Here is a 17,730-nt window from a genome sequence, read left to right as displayed (position 1 = left end):
TGGCCATCCCTCTCCCCGACGATTGCTGCAGCTCACGACCGGTTACGGAGGCAGCATTACACCACAGCCGCCTCAAGGACACCACAGCAAGCACGGGATCCCACGAGGCTGACTCTGGTGCCTCGCGGAGGGTCCTGGCTCGTATAGCCTCCAACCCCAAGGAGCCCTCAAGATGGCGACGGATGAGGCCATTTCTCCCCTCGTGGTGCTCCTTCACCCTGCAGCTACCTGGGGTCCTCCACAAGATGGCGGCCGAGGAGGACCCGCACCAACGAGTCGCTCAACACCGCCCTAGACGAGCGCCGGCTGACGTCATCGGAAGGCGCAGTGGAATCCCGCCTGCGATGTGGGACGCACCAGAGAGGATCTACGGCGGCCCGCGAGGAACATCCGGCCCCACTCGGCACCCAACTACTGGCCGCTCCCCCTCAGCCTACGCTTGGCCCCACGTACCCGAGCCTGGTCCCCCCTGCACTCCTCATGCCGGCGGCGCTCGGTCCCCTGGCTTCCTACCCCCCATGCAGACCCCCGATCAGCGCATACCTGGGATGGCCCCCCACAGATGCCCAGCGGAGGCCTGAACAGGTTCATATGCAGCGCCCTGGGGCGCTCCCCACTGGGTGACTCCACACTGTGGCACACTGCTCTTGGTGCGGCCCCTGCCCACCTCCCCCTCCCCTCTCTCCCTTCAAGCCCCCCTTGCCTCCCCCCCCTTCCCCCTCACACGCAGACCTCCCCCTCTCCTCCCATCTCCCCCTCCCCCGCCTTCCTGGCCTCCCCCCCTACCCCCCCTCTGCCTTCCCATTCCCCCCCCCTCCTATGAAAGTCCCCCTCCCCCCTTTACCCCCCCCTGCCCCCCAAGCTTCCCCCTACCACTGCCTTCCTCCACACTCTCCCCCCCCCCGCCCGCCCCCCCCTCCTCCCCCCTCCCCCCCCCGCCCGCCCCCCCCTCCTCCCCCCTCCCCCCCCCTGCCTCCCCCAAAATTTCCCCCTACCACTACCTTCACCCCCCCCTGCCTCCCCAAATTTCCCCTTACCACTCCCCCAACCCCCCCCTCCCCCAACCCCCCCCTCATCCCCCCCCTCCCCCTACTGCCCCCCAGCCCACCCCCCTCCACCTATAATCAATCTCCCCCCCCGCCCCCCCCTCCCCCACCCACGGATCATTCTCGTGTCAAGTCACAGGTGACTATCGCCGCTCCAAGGCAGCTTAGGAGTGGATTGCTTTAGTTCAGTATTGTATGTAACCAATCTGTCTATTTTTGTATGCACACAGCTTATCAAATACGAGGTACAATCTTGGTTTTGAACGCTATGCTTACGATATGTCAGAACTGTTCTCCCACCCCCTCTACCCCTTGTCTCCCCCCCAACCCCCTCCCTCCCCCCATATCACCTCCCTTTTTTTTTTTTCCTCCCACACCCTCACCCAATCCCTCCCCCCTTCTCCCCTCCCCCCCCTCTCTTTCCCCTCTTCTCACCCCAAGGACCACTCCACGGAGGGGATGCTCCCGAACCTCACCGCCCCAGGAGTGCCCAAGAAACCACAGGTTCATGCTACCCTTATAGTCACCTAACCAAGCGGTCAAGGTACACACTAGGAGCGCCTGAAAATACAATATAGAAGCCAGGTATACATTATCCGGACCTTTACCACAAGCGGCCCCCTACCCAGCCTACCCCTGAACACCCTGCCCGCCCGCCTCCCCCCCACCGCCCACCCTCAATACTGAGCAGCCTGGCGCCTGCCCTCTCCCCTTCCAACTCCCCACATTGCCCATACAGGAGAGAATCCCAATCATCTGGGTCACACATGGACCACATGTCCTGGCTGTAACCCCCATTAGCTAAGGGTCTCTACTCGGCCCACCCTTGCTGGAGACAGTCGTTGGACCCGCCCCCCTAGGGTCTTAAACCACCCCAACCGGTCTATAAACCAGACCGGTCTCAAACTTTACAGACCCCAATAGGGTCTATTTTCCCTCTTTTCTACCTCTGCTGATCCTATCCCAGCAGTTCCCCTCCCACCCTACCCCCCGTCCCATTTGGCTGTCCAGCTATCATCTTAACTCAGAGTTTACAAATAGTCAACGTTCATTCCAAACAGAATGTCACGCCAACAAGCTCTAAAGTTCATTTCCCTAAATGTCAAGGGCCTCCACAACACCAGAAAAAGACGCCTGGCCCTACAGGAGCTTAAGAGGTTGGGAGGCAATGTTGTTTTCCTCCAGGAGACACATTTCACATCTCGAGAGCCGCCCAAAACATTCCAGCATGTGTATCCGATGAGCTACTTTGCCTCATACAGTAGTAAATGCAGAGGGGCCGCCATTCTTATTCGTCAGGGCACCCCATTTAACCTTACTAAAATCCAGGCAGATCCAGAGGGAAGATTTATTGTGGTCTACGGTTCGCTCTCAGGCTCGGCAATCGCCCTTATTAACCTATATGCCCCAAACGAGAACCAGACAGATTTCTTAAAAATACAGAAATGCTGCTTCTTTACCATAGCGCATAGCCGTTAAGGTAAAGAACGAGTGTTTATTTACTGTATATACTGTATGTGTTTTATTTATAGTGTAGATGTGCAGAGGGACTCTGGAGCTGAACCGCACTGGTTTTAGGTCTGGGGACCCCCTGCTCCCCGAGATACAGGCCCCTTTAGGGGGTGCCGGTATCCCTCTGCTCTGCTTGGTTTACAGGTCACGGTCACGTGATCGGGCCCTTTAAATGCAGAGGGATACCGGCACCCCCTAAAGGGGCCTGTATCTCGGGGAGCAGGGGGTCCCCCGACCTGAAACCAGTGCGGTTTAGCTCTCGAGACCCCCTGCACATCTACAATATAAATAAAAATGTTTTTAAAATAATTTTTAATGTGCCGATGTTTGCGCTGAGAGAGCAGCGGATCTCTCTCTGCTGCAAACACATCTCGCCCCCAGTATGTGCATATACAGTACTGTATACTGAACATGTAGAATAAATGCATAGTTTTATTTATTCGGGTTTATTACACAGTATACTGTTCGGCCGGAAAACATCAGCATACAGCACAATATTATCCATCGAAATCCCCCCATTAGCCATTTTCTTTTCTGAGGAAAAACAAAATGAAAAGTTTTAATGTACAGTAATGGTCAGCCCCCTAAAGAAGTACCCAGCCAGCCCCACCAAAATAATACGGCAACAATACAGTACTCACCATACTATTTCCCATTCAGCTTGCGCCGGCGCCGGTCCACTGCCAGTACAGCTTTCTTCATCACCCACGTCGATAGTTTGCAGCGGGACTAGCCCACCTGTAGTCAGCAGGTGAGGCGGGAAATCGCTTAGGTACAAGCAAGCTTCATCAAAACTGGCCGCGAAATCCGACTCTGTCCCAGGATCAGGCTCGGGCTCAGGGTTGTCACTGACGGTGGGTCCGTTATCGGAAGCCGGTGCTGGTGCTGGTGCATTGCTTGGCAGGGACTGTCGCTTCTTAGTTGGTTTTAACACGACCCTTCGCCTTTTGCCGCCTCCATGATCATAGATACGGGAAAAACCCTGTGACACACACCAATACCCTCCAACAAATTGGGGCTCAATATGGTGAAAACAGGGGTCACTACATAACCTTTTCCTTACTGCACGCTTCCACAAATGAGGAGTTGGCGAAAATTTGTAAAAGTCATAGTTTTCGATAAAATACTGATAAATTTGAACAACTGTTGCCATCTTATCCTCTGTTGCATTAATAGCGGCCCATATCAAATAAGCATAACTTCTGTCAGGTTTTTGGAACACGGGCTGCACTTGAACACTCATGGTGGGTCTCTGGAGAATAGTGTATCTGAAACTGGTCTTTGTCTTTATTTAATATGTAAAGCCTAAATTGATACATTTTTGCAACTCTTCCTTCAGTCTCAAGGCCAAGGCCAAGTTACTGTACAATGGCACACTGTGGTAAAGTATCTTTTTTAAACGAAACAACTGCAAGCCCACACATTACTGATTTGGTGCTTTACAAGTCAGGAGTTTATGCCATCTGGTGGACACGCGAAGCATTGCAGCCTAGTAAATCCTGATCATTATCATTTAACACATCAGCCGCCTGTCAGCCAGGCATGAACCGTGGCTGGGAAGGCAAACGCAACGCAGCATGCAAGAGGTGAGCAGCGGCGGATTCCAGGTATCTGCCAGGTACAAACTGGGCATTTGCTCGAATAAAGTGTGTCACAGCAGTACTATATTATACACACAGCAAAGGCTTCAATGATGATTTAGAGATGGTTTTTACCTAGCATTGGATCACTTGCATATACTATATAATACACAAAGCAAAGGCTTCAATGATTATTTAGAGATGGTTCTTACCTAGCATTGGATCACTTGCATATACTATATAATACACACAGCAAAGGCTTCAATGATGATTTAGAGATGGTTTTTACCTGAGGAGAGAAGAAGGATAAGATCCATTAGGGTAAGAGTTCCTTCCTTTTAAACTTCAGTTGGGTTCTATCCTTTAGATTTAAAGAGGATAGGACACGTATAGTAATTTGCATGTGTATACTGTTTCATCTGACTGCCATTGAGTCAGGGCAGTGCGCCTTAGAGTCCAACGGGGCAACACTTGATGATGTCATGCGTATGCGCTGTGGCATAAGAGGGGCGCGATTCGATAGCAGTGCCCTGTCTGACTAGGGAGGCATGTCAGGAACACCTTAATCATTTCATATTCGCGTGAGACAGCACTATGCAACGGAGCCTGACAGAGGGAGCTTTCCTATGACGTCATGCGCATGCGCACACACTAGAATGAGGACAATTTGCCAGCAGTGCCCACTTTACGGGGGAGAGGGCGTCTTATGAATACAGCAATGCAATAGGACCATCAACAATGACACATCATCAGTCCCACGCAGTCAGTATACTTTTAACACACACTTCTGTTTGTAATATGTATATCATGTGTTTGGACTAATTCTCACAGGTGATGACACTCACGGGCTTGATTATAGATCCTTTTTAAGTTTGCATGTTACTCTGCCTACCCCACCACTCCCAGTAGAAGGCTCTTGGCCGAAACGCGTAGGAGCGGGTGCTGTAGGCAGGAACCCCTGGTCTGTCCCTTGCCAGGGACACGTAATTATTTCTGAGCTTTGCTCCTTGTTTCCTCCATGATTTTGCTATGTGTCTGACGTTAGGTGATGTATGACTAGAGCATTAGGCATTTGAAGTGTGCTTCTCTAGGCTGTGTTACACGTTGGTCCTATCATGTACTGAAGCCTTGTCACTTGAGACTACCCCAGAGATTGCATGGGGATTATTATGCCATAATATTACGTGATTTGACCACTCGCCCATAGCCACTTCAATTTTTATCTTAGCCTTTGTATTTACAATCACTGCTCACTTTGTCAGTTACACTTGAGTGCATTATCTGTTTGATTTGATACGGTTTTTTCCTATGTGGATTTCACTGTTGGAGGAGTTGTGCAAGTATTACGTATAGGGGATCCATGCCTTGTTTTAATCTTTCTCTGCTTTCTTTTAATTTTTCTGTGACAGCTATGTAATAAAGATTATGTGAATTTGTACTGGAATTGGTATACTAGAGTGCTTTTGTTTGGGGCTTTTTCTTCTCTCTTATTATATTACTTGGCCCATTTTAGCACCACTGACTTACACTGGCGACACACTTTATTCGAGCTCGGCTAGTCCCACGAATTCGGGTATACCCGGGTGTATTGAGGTTTGTGACTGTTTTCTGCCCGAGTGCATTGAGGTATTTTCCAGGCAGGGATTGAAGCATTTTATTCCCGCTGGCTGCAATACTGCACAGTATATATATATATATATATATATATATATATATATATATATATATATATATATATATATATATACTGCATTACAATTCATGAATTTATGCCATCTGGTAGACACGCGAAGCATTGCAGCCTATTAAATCCTAATCATTATCATTTAACAGATCAGCCGCCCGTCAGCCAGGCATGAACCCAGGCTGGGAAGGCAAACGCAACGGGGCTTGTCAGAGGTGAGGAGCGGCGCATTCCAGGTATCTGCCAGGTACATACTGGGTATTTGCTCGAATAAAGTGTGTCGGTGCAGTATCACTGTATATTTATTTCAAGTCAGCATTTAGTTACATTTATTTATCTTGCGGATGCGGGGTAAGTCCTTTCTCTTAAAAATATATTTATTTTTATATATTTATAGGTTTTCTTTTGATTGTTGTTTTTCCATCTATTTCTGGTATATAGGAAATATTAGATTTAGACTTAGGGCCTCATGCAGTAAGAGTTGATAAGGATTTTTTCAGCATTTTATAGCCAAAATTGGGTTTGAGATTCAGTAAGCGCCGATAAGTGCTTGATTTCGGCAGGTTTCGGAGCCGATAATTTGGTTATGGCCAGTCGGCTGCCGATAAGCCTGTTTTCGCCACTGATCGCCACTTTTTTAAATCGGCTGGATTCAAGTACCAAAATCAGCTTATCGGGGCTGATCGGCACTAGGAAATTGAGATGTTATGGCCAATTTCTCCCGCCAACTAAAGTTGGCAAGTTGGAGGGGAGAACAATCGCTAAGGCTGCCGGAACGGCACTTAGAAAAAAAAAATCTTCTGTACATCAATGGAGTCAATGGAGCGGGGACGTATAACAGTATAGTACTGTTTACGTTTCATTGCTCACAATACAAAAGTGATTTGCATTACAGTGTGGGGGGCATTCCCTGCATTGTGTCACAGCTGACGTGTATTATTTGCATAACATTGTACTTGTAGATGTTTTCATCATTTGCGTGTCACATTACTCATCATGTGATGATGTGTCAAGGGAAAACCTATACTTAACTCTTAAAGGAGAACCTCACATCATATCACACATTTTACTGAACTGAGCGACAATTATTTATATGATGTTACACATGTCACACATCTAACACATACACCGTATATTCATGTTGCTTTACATTACACAATGCTTGTAATGTGTAACGCATCTTTAAACGTTCATGTACATCTTTCTTCTCATGTTTACATGTACTTTGGGTCCTCCCTTTTTTCATGACGTCACTTATTGGACACTCAATCACATTGCATGTTCACATTGTAACCATTGCATTACAAGCACTTCAACCTAACTTGTACACACATGTACAGTAATTAATCATTGTGACACCTTTCAAACGGATTCTATAGCAACTATCCTCATTACATAAATGTATGCATATGCACACGACAATTCATTGTTGTCAACATGTGACAATAACATGGCTAATTACACATGTTGCAGCAAACATTTTACACGCCAATCTCTGGCTTTTTGTCTAATTACATGACTGACTGTTGCGTTCACAAGTGTTACATGCATTGCACATTAAATTAATTTTTTTCAAGCAATGTTTGTTCAAAGCTTCACGTGACATCATTTTCAAATATCATGATTCCCTGCAGAATACACAGAACAAATACTTCTAAGATCAAGTGCAGACAGCTTGGGACAGAAGTACTTTAATATGTTAATGTAACACCTTGCATTTTACTATGTCAGCCTACATCATCACATACCTTTTTTAAGGACGCCCATTACCTGCTCATTCACAGCTACTCATTTCAAAATGTTGCGATTGTTTAGGAGACGGAGGAACATTCTTTTCCATGACATGCTTGCTGATCAAGAGAATGACATAGGGCAAGGGAGGGACAGAGCCAGGGACAGTGACAGGGACAGGCACGCGGATACGACAGGGACAGGGAGAGGGACAGGCCGAGGGACAGGTAGAGGGACAGGAGATCAGAGGAGAAGACAGAGAAGACAAGTTGTGCCTCGTCCGCGTGTGTACAGGTATAGAACCCTGTTAGATGGGATGAGTGAGGAGGAGATAGTAAGTCGCTATCGTTTGAGTTCAGCAGCAATCTTATCTCTTTATGAGGAGATAAGGGGAGATTTAGATTTTTTGACAGCCAGAGGTCGTGCAGTCCCTGGGCTTGTTAAAATGCTGTGCTCATTACATTATCTTGCTTCCGCGTCATTCCAGACAACTGTGGGCATAGTGGGCGGGGTCTCGCAATCTACATTCTCGCGGCCTTTACCCAGTTTCTCTATGCACTCAATAGACGCGCTAGGAATTATATTCATTTTCCTACAGAGGCGACAGAGTGGCTGGAAGTCAGGAATGGCTTTTATAATATAGCAGGGATACCATGTGTGCTGGGTGCAATCGATTGCACACATGTTGCTTTGATTGCACCTAGTCAGAGTGAGCATGTTTACCGCAATCGTAAGCACTACCATTCACTCAATGTACAGGTGGTATGTGATGCCGGATAATGCATGTGGTACCCAAATTCCCTGGTTCCAGTCACGATTCCTCTATCCTGAGGAACTCTTCAGTCTTCCATGCGTTCGAAGAGGGACATTTTGAACATGGTTGGCTGCTGGGTGAGTACAGATTTAGATGTTCTAACACAAAACACATTTTTCTTTAGGAATGTTGTCATTGTAGAATCTTATCACTAATGTAAGCTTATGTGTGCTCCATTCATTATAGGTGACTCAGGATACGGAATTAGGCCGTGGCTCTTGACTCCGGTGCTAAACCCTCAAACTGAAGCAGAGGAGAGGTACAATGCAGCCCATATCTCTACAAGATCTGTTATAGAGAGGACATTTGGCCTACTCAAGACCAGATTTAGGTGTCTGGACAGAACTGGTGGGGCTCTTCTATACAAGCCTCAAAAAGTGTCTGATATTATCCTTGCCTGTTGCATTTTGCACAATGTTGCACTCAGGCACAATGTACAATCAGACCTAGCTGAGCCTTTGGTAGACGAGCATCCAACCCATGTAGCTGCTGAAAATGAACAAACAGCCAGTGGTGGCCAGACACTCCAGAATCTCATCAATTCCTTTTTTTCTTGTAAGTTAAAACATATATGTTCCTAGTACTACTTTTATAGATTAATTATGTTATATTAACAATAATGTTTCTTTATATAACCTTCTGTTAGGACACAGATGAATATGGGTTGCACACCTTTCTTTTCTCTGCTGTGTGCACAAAGGGATGTGGCAGCGGTATGTTATTGTTGCACAGGTTATATAATCCCTCTTCAATTGTACATTAGTTGTGTGTATGTGAATACAACTGGGGTAACAAAGCAGTAACATTTTAGCATTGTGTTGTTCCTTATGCTAACACAATACACATAGCATTATACACAATGCCATAGTCATTCATTCTTGCAGTATGCTTACATACAATGTTATTGGTGCAGTGTAACATGTACATCCATATGATGTGTACACCAGGCTGCTTTACATTTTGAATGTGATTAAATATACATGGTGTTGCACATTTAACACCAAATACACACTTTGCTGTGTTGCTTACGGTACTGAAGATGGCATGTCAATGTTTGCAATTTATATATTGTTCCTTTGCATTATAGGTATATCTCCAGTATGACTGATCATGGTATGTATATTTGCTGACATCTGGCATAAGATGTGCCTACCTCAATATTCGTATAATTATTTGAACTAAAAACCCAACATATTGGTTCAAAGACAAATGTTACATATACTGTATGTACTTTCTGTATCATGTACATGCATTTAGCTACTATTGAGGTTTCATGTGCATTGTATTAGAAAATGATTACTCCCATTTCATCACATTTAATGTATGTTCCCTTATAAATTCCATTAATGTAATATAGAGGTGTTTGGAGAGAAGGGGATAACAGTACTTATTTGTTTACTTACGGGAGCTCATTAATCACGGATGCAATTGACTGATCATAACACTCCATGCATGAATGCCTGTAATCACAACAATGCGTGGTACATCTTATATTTAGCAATGTAGGTGATTATTAATGCTACAAATTATTTGTCAACATTAATTAAAATGTGTCACATGTGTATGTATAAGTCACACGTGTGTTGATGTGACCTACATGTAACAAGTGTCAAAGTGTAAACAAAACCACAATTGTGTCAAAAATTTTACTGTAATTTTGCATTTCTAATTTCCCACAATAACAATGTTGGTAATATATTTGGAATGTCATTGACGTCACTTCATCATTATCATGATGATAATTATCAAGTATTCTCAAAATATAAACGTCAATCACGTGCACATTAGCATCGGCACACTTTTTAAGACAACTGTTTGTGTCTGTATCAATTTGTGTATGATCCATGTATAACACCGACAAATGATAACAGCAGGTTTATTATGGTAGCTTATATCATCATATTGACTGTAGTATGTATGTGTTGAACGTTTAATAAACACAGTAAACTATTTTTAGTTTGGTACATGAAATATACACATAAACCTACTTCATTACATGATGTTGATGTAATATTCAGAACATCATGCATTGTAGGGGACCACAACATCTTGCCAATAACATTATTTGCTACAGTCCCAAACCATTTTATCAACATACCCATGTAACAAGAGATTTTTAACAAGAAATGGCTAGTTGGTTGTAAGTGTCCTTTACATTGGGAGAAGGAGTGGCTCAGTGAGTAAAGACACACACTGGCACTGAGAGTTTGAAGCAGGGGAGTCTGGTTCAATTCCCGGTGTCAGCTCCTTGTGACCTTGGGCAAGTAACTTTATCTCCCTGTGCCTCAGGTGGCAAAAAAAATTGTAAGCTCCACGGGCCAGGGACCTCAGCCTGAAAAATGTGTATGTAAAGCGCTGCTTTCAACTAGCAGCGCTATACAAGAACATGCTCATATTATTATAAATATTATTATTGTTACATAGTTTCGACAGTCATATGTTCCATTACACAATAGAATACACAAATGTGTTAGCAGAGTGGGAATGGTTGTTATATATAAAACACACCATGCCATAAAATGCTAGTAGTAATTAAAGAACACTCAATAAAAATTCATGAGGCACTCTTTTGCAACATCATTATGTTAATTAAGTGCTTATGCAATATAGGCATAAGGGTATCACATTTTTAATTGTTTGTTAATAAGCGCTGCAAACAATATAAAATTAGTTCCATATGTAGTATAGTAGTCGGTGGCTCCTCCTCACAATCATCTCATATAAAGGTAGACTCTTCTGAAATCATACATTGATCCGATTGTATCTTCCCCGACATCTCTGAAATACAGCAAACACATGATGGCCAAAGATGGCACCTTACTATATATGTATCCGTGACAACGCGTTACACAGCTCTATATGATTGTGTACATACACACGTCAGTCACTTATATGTTAGAACTACAAGTGTACATCATTATGTAATCGTTAATTAAATTAGTAGCAGGCATAACTATGTATATGAAGTTAACTTTGCCTGTATACTGAAAAATGTGCGCGCACATCTTAGTGTGCGCACGCACTTCACGCTTGGGTCGACTAACTGTTAGCGCATGCGCAAAGCAATGCGTATGTTGTGCGTTCAATACATGTTGAAAATAGCATTAACCATTAAATATTTATTTCAAATACAATGAAGGCGAAACTACATTCGTTCTAAACGAATACATCTGTATTCTTTTTAAACAGATGTGTGTGGACAGAAAGCACGTCCGATAACACAATGCGCAAATGCAATACGTGTGATGTCATGTTAAGCCAGCGTGAAGCGCACGCAAACACTCCTCCCACTGAATTAACATTCGCCTAACGCCCAGTGTACGCCCACAAACACTGAGGTGCACGCATGACACAGTGCAGTTACCGTAACTATAACAAAACAACACAGCCAATAGGCTTTGACGCGCGAACGTCGCTTGGGGGCGGGACTTACATCCGTAATCCTTTTTAAGGACGCCTTGGCACATGACAAGGGTCCCACGTCATACGTGGTCGACCCGGTTTGTTTTTTGTAGATGTTGCATGATAACAAAAGAGGTGTGTGTTACAGTTATGGTAACATGTTTATAATATGTTTAAAGGGATAGGAAAGTACATATATTTATTCCGTGAGCAATGTGTACTACTCTTTCAGGTTCTACTATATTGTAATAGGAAACAATGTGTTTGTGATCGCTACATGTTATGCAGTCTGCAATGTTACGCTGTATCCACGCATTTAAAGTCAAAATGGTGGTTACAAAAAAAAACTTTTAACGCTAAGTCAACGCATAACGATTGTTATATTTACCATTCTTGTAGAAGTAACACTTCGTCTGCCTGCAACTGGTCGCTCCAGAAAACCAAGGCATTTGCATCCACGGTTGACCCAAACGCTGAATCCTGTATGACACACATCTCCTCCATGAAGCGCTCATAGGAATCGCCACTGCTTTCTTCAAACAATTGGTCCGGAGGTAGGTTCATTTCTTCGGGTACCCATTCGAATGCGTTTGCAGCAGAAAGGCTTTGTACAAAATAATAGTAGTTATGTTCTTGTAGAATGTGTGTTTCAGCAATGGAGGGTGCATACACTACCGACACACTTTATTGAAGTGTGGTCGGTACCGCAAGCCGGGAAATCTCCCGGCTTGCTAGTGGCCGCCCCTCGGCGTGCCGCGCGTCATAGACGCGCGGTCACGCGTCATCGGGAGCGTGCGCCCCCTGCACGCGTGTCCAGGGGCTCCCCGAGGGAGCCCTGGTGTCCCGCGATCGCGGGACAGCGGCAGGGGGTTCCGGGGGACCCGGCGGACCCGGCAGCGGTAGGGAGAGCGCCCCGATCGGAGGGCGCTCTTCCGCTGCTTCGGCGTGCGCCCGTCACACTCGGGCGCGCGCCAGGCTACTGCTGCGGCACAGAACGGGCAAATGCTCGAATAAACTGTGCCGCAGCAGTATATTGCAGCAGGTATCGATTCACACGGAACAGTAGTAGCGGATCCATTGCTATTGACATTAGGAATAAATATGCCATTTAGCACAATATGTGTGCCGTCTTCCACGGTGAATTGTTTTTCCTTAGCAATCTTCCAAAAACCATACCTTTCTTGTAGCTTATCCTGCACACGTTCAAAACAGTCATTAGTTGATAAAGTGAATCTTACTGAGGATTTAAAATTTAGCACACGCCCAGGTTCTTGGTAATAAGGATACTTTGCTCTAATCAAATCATAGATTTGTCCCACGTTGGCTTTCTGGTCCGGACTTGACACAATCGCTTCTGCAATCATCAGTTTGTACCCCTTGTGTGGATGCATATTTGTACATAAATCATCATCCATTGCAGAGTATCAGAAATGATGTGTGCAGTTCTATGTTCTTTGCTCATAATAATGAAATGGTTCAAATGCTAACTATTTTGTGTCTTTCCTTTTCAAGGTCACACAATGTTTCAACTTGTACGCCTTGTTTCAAGCACCAATTGTAGGTCTAGAAATAATTGGTTTCACATTTGTGGTTTCTGATAGCCATTTGACTGACCAACATGTAGCGACTTTTATCTACTTTCTCAAAACATTTGTAGACTTTTAATTAAGAAACATTGTGGGTTGAGGAAAAAAACATTGTCCACTTTATGAAAATAGTGCTTACACAGCCATATAATGAAATACACACACACCTGCAAAAGTAATTTTTTTTCCCCATACATTTCTGTGTCTATTTGAAAGTCTGGTTAACTCCCTGTCTGCATCAGAGTTTAAGTACGTGTGTATATGTAGATATATATATATATATCTCTCATAAATATATATCTATATATATATATCTATATATATATATAGATATATATATATATATATATATAATGTCAGTAAAACCAAACTTTTAATGTGTGTGTATATTACAATATTTAAGGGTTTATATGTAAAGAGGGATTTTTATATTGGTGTGATTTATTTAAAGGTTAAAATAATAGAGGCTTAAAATTTGTTATGGCCTATTGCATTGACCTGTCTGGTAAATGTGATTTACCATCAAACAAGGTTTTTTTTTTAATTTAGAAGGCCTGTAGTGTTACAACCAATAATATCTCTGTAATGCAGGTGTACACAGAACATATTGATGACAATAAGTAGGCCTTGTCTGAAACCTATTTAAATGGTGATAAACATGAGTGAATTAAGTAATAAACATTTGTTTTAGGCCAATACTGTTATAGGCTCACAGTTAGTATAGTTCACAAACATTAGGCCTGTATTATTAAAATACTGTGTTTTCACAAGGAAGCATGAAGTGTATGTTTTCTGAAAATACATCTATACCAGTTTAGATAGTACAAATCATATATATATATATATGTGTGTGTGTGTATATACAGTGTGTGTGTGTGTGTATATATATATATATATATACACACACACTGTGTGTACATATATCCATACATACTACATATATATTAATATACATTCACAGATATGTTCTTGAAACAAGAACACATAAATGATTAAAGGACAACATTACAATGGGCAAGCAAGGTGAAGGTAAGTAATGTTTTACACTTAATCCTGCTGTACACGGACAAGAAAGATGTTTGCAGTTAAATAGATGTGTGTTTTTAATTGCATGTGAATAATATTAACATGCAATGATTACATCAAGTAACACACCCAAATACAATGTTTTGCAGGTAAGTCAATGGCAGCTTCTCTAAACATAGCAACTGGCTCCTGGTGGACCATTACTGAACAGATGATTAATACATCAATATTAATAACACTATTCATTAATTAGGACTGTTAACATTTCCAAAACTTCACGTGTACAAGAACATACTTGAAAATTTGGAAACAACAGGTCTTCAGCATACATACAATATTCATTAGATAATCTGAAGTCAACAAAACAAGGCCAAAGACATATTTAGTGAATTATAACATTTATTATTTTTTTTCCTTTTGAGAGCGAGTAACAGGCCTGCTTGTTGTCTCTTGGATTTTCCTTTTTCGTTTACCAACAACTTTAGGCACAACAGAGCCACTTTGAGTCGCCTCTGGCACTTCACGGGCAGGGCTTGTGGCCAGTGACTGTACACCGACAGGCCTTGTGGGCAGTGACTCACCGACAGGGCTTGTGGGCAGTGACTCACCGACAGGGCTTGTGGGCAGTGATTGTTCACGGACAGGTCTTGTGGGCAGTGACTGTTCACGGACAGGGCTTGTGGGCAGTGACTGTTCACGGACAGGGTTTGTGGCCAGTGACTGTTCACGGACAGGGCTTGTGGCCAGTGACTCACCGACAGGGCTTGTGCCCACTGACACATGTGAGCAAGTTGGTAGACACTGCACAAGTGATGGTTGGTCCGTTTCATGTGTGGCTTTTTTTGTTTGTGTCCAAAAACTGGTCAGTAGTAACTGCTTGTGCTTCTTTGTTTTTGCCGCCTCCTTTGTAGGTGTCCGCTCCAGAATTTCTACAGATGGCAGCGGCAGGATGTTGTCAGGAACATGCACAGAACTTTCTGCTACTTGACCGGTAACATCCCGACCTGGGGAAAGAACATCAGATGCATGGGGTGAAAAATGAGCACCATGTAAAGATCCTTCCTGTGATGTGTTGAAGTTGAAATGTGGTACTGTAGTCATTCTCAAGTAATTCGCTTGGGTTTGCTGAACAACTAATGCTTCGAATGAGGTGTTGATTTTTTGCAACTGTTTAGGCACTTCAATGAAGACTCTGTGGAGATGTGCCAATTGTGATATCGTTTCTTCCTGCAGTGAAATCATCCTTTCCAGCACTGTCATCAGATCAGAATGGCGACGATTTTCTGCTTCAACAATTTTTCCCTCAGAAGCTACTATTGCATCGTAAGTGTTAGTTGATGGACGATTTGGCTGTATAACTGTTTCAATGGGAACCTCTTCATGGTCACTTGATTGTATTTCTGTGTCTATGGCGGCATCATCATCATCTTCATCATCATGTTCTAAAAATAAATGTACACATTATTAAATGGCATGTTAATCTCTGCTGTGTTACTATGTAATTCTACTGTGTCATAAGTAACACCTAACATGTTTCCATACGTTTTATAACCTCACATTAAAAACTACCTTGACTTACGAATAATGTTTGGACTCAGTATGAAATATGAATGAATGAAAACTTGCTCTAAACTCACAACTCCTACATGATAGTTAACATCACTAACACAATACATGTTGCCTTACACTTCATTTTCACTGACACTAAGTAATCCTATTTAAAGAACATGTGCAAAACAAATAATGAACATGACAACATAACATATAGAAGTGCACATATTATATGGCCACCAACTGATACACTCACCTTCTAGGTGTGTTGAGCTGCATGACCCAGGTGAAGACACTTGTTCCGTCTCAGGTGACACATGTCCTCCAGGGGCAACTATATATAACAATAACATTAGTTGGACATTTACATGTGTAAATATTGAACAAACAGTTATTGTATGTTCTGTATTTATGAGTACCTAACAGCATCAGTTCCTTAACCGAAAATGTGTGTGAAAGTGAACATAAATAGTTGTAATAACAATGTACATGCCTGTGTACTTAGAACTTTTGAGTTCCCTAACATACAACATACTATGTTTCTGCAGTAATGCGTGAGGATAAATTGATTAAATTTGTACATAAAAATCATATGTTGTGTAGTCATATCAGTATCATAATGTACATAACTATCATCGATGAACATTCACAATGGTTATCATGAAGGTGGTCATATTGCAAAAAGTTTCGTTTTTGGTACAGGATATGTGTGGTACATTAATAGAGGATGTGGCACACCTGAATGTGGCTGTCACTCAACAAGACAACACATGCAGTGTGTGATAATGTGTCGTTGATAGCAGTTCAACTATAGATATGAGTGAACTAATGTGTGACGTACGGTTTGATAACTAATGACTTGTTGGGGCATTTAGTACCTAGAGTTAAGCTTTCAAATGAGTGTGATTAACTTCAGTTTTGCTAGTCAGGTTGTAAGAACGGTATTCCCTTCCCCAAAAACCCTAATCAGCCAGACCTTTCAATTACTTCAAACAGGTGAAAATGGTGTGAACTAAGTTGACCATTAAATGAGCCTGTAATTTGTGTGTGTGCTGAACCCCACCCCCTCTGTTGACGTGTATGCTGTGATGACATATTCATTGCAGCTGCTTTAACACAATGGTAGAGGAGCTAAATAGTCGTCTGCAGTGTGCAAGTTATGAACACAATGACATAACATATGCTACGTGTGCCTCATTATGCTGTCTGTATATGACATAAAGCAAAAATGGACCTTTTCATAAACAACTATACATGTTGTGACAAACGGCTTACTCCGGGGCTCCGCTGCTTGTCCGGGACGGTTAGAACACGGTCTTTTGGGGTAGGTTAAATGAGGAGGCGTCACGTACTGTTCCTTTAAACAGGCTGTGCCTGGTTTATTCAGTCCCAGGCACTGAGACTGCCACAGTGCATACAACAAAACACATCAAAACAAAAGCTGCTCACCTGAGCGATAACTTAACTTAGATTTCCCTAACTCAGGGTGGAAGTGGCTTTTCCACTTTCCAACAACAAAACAAGGTACTTTTGCAGAGTTAGCCAAATGAATAGAACAATTGAACCTGTGTGGGGAAGGGGCTTCTCCCCACTGTGTTCAGCAGCCTTCCAGGCTCTGGGGAAGAGACAAGAGCAAACAGGAAATCAGTCTTACATACCTGATTTCTAATTAGCATGACAGGTGACAGAAATCCCTCAGTTCCAGCGCTTGCCCAAAACTGTGGGATGGAGTGCATGTATTATAAGGCTGCACTCCCAGGCCAGACAGGATAGAAACTGTTCAGTATCCTGGGAGCCC

The sequence above is a fragment of the Ascaphus truei genome, chromosome 2, assembly GCF_040206685.1.
Source record: "Ascaphus truei isolate aAscTru1 chromosome 2, aAscTru1.hap1, whole genome shotgun sequence".
Taxonomy (NCBI): Eukaryota; Metazoa; Chordata; class Amphibia; order Anura; family Ascaphidae; genus Ascaphus; species Ascaphus truei.
This window is presented reverse-complemented; position numbering follows the sequence as displayed.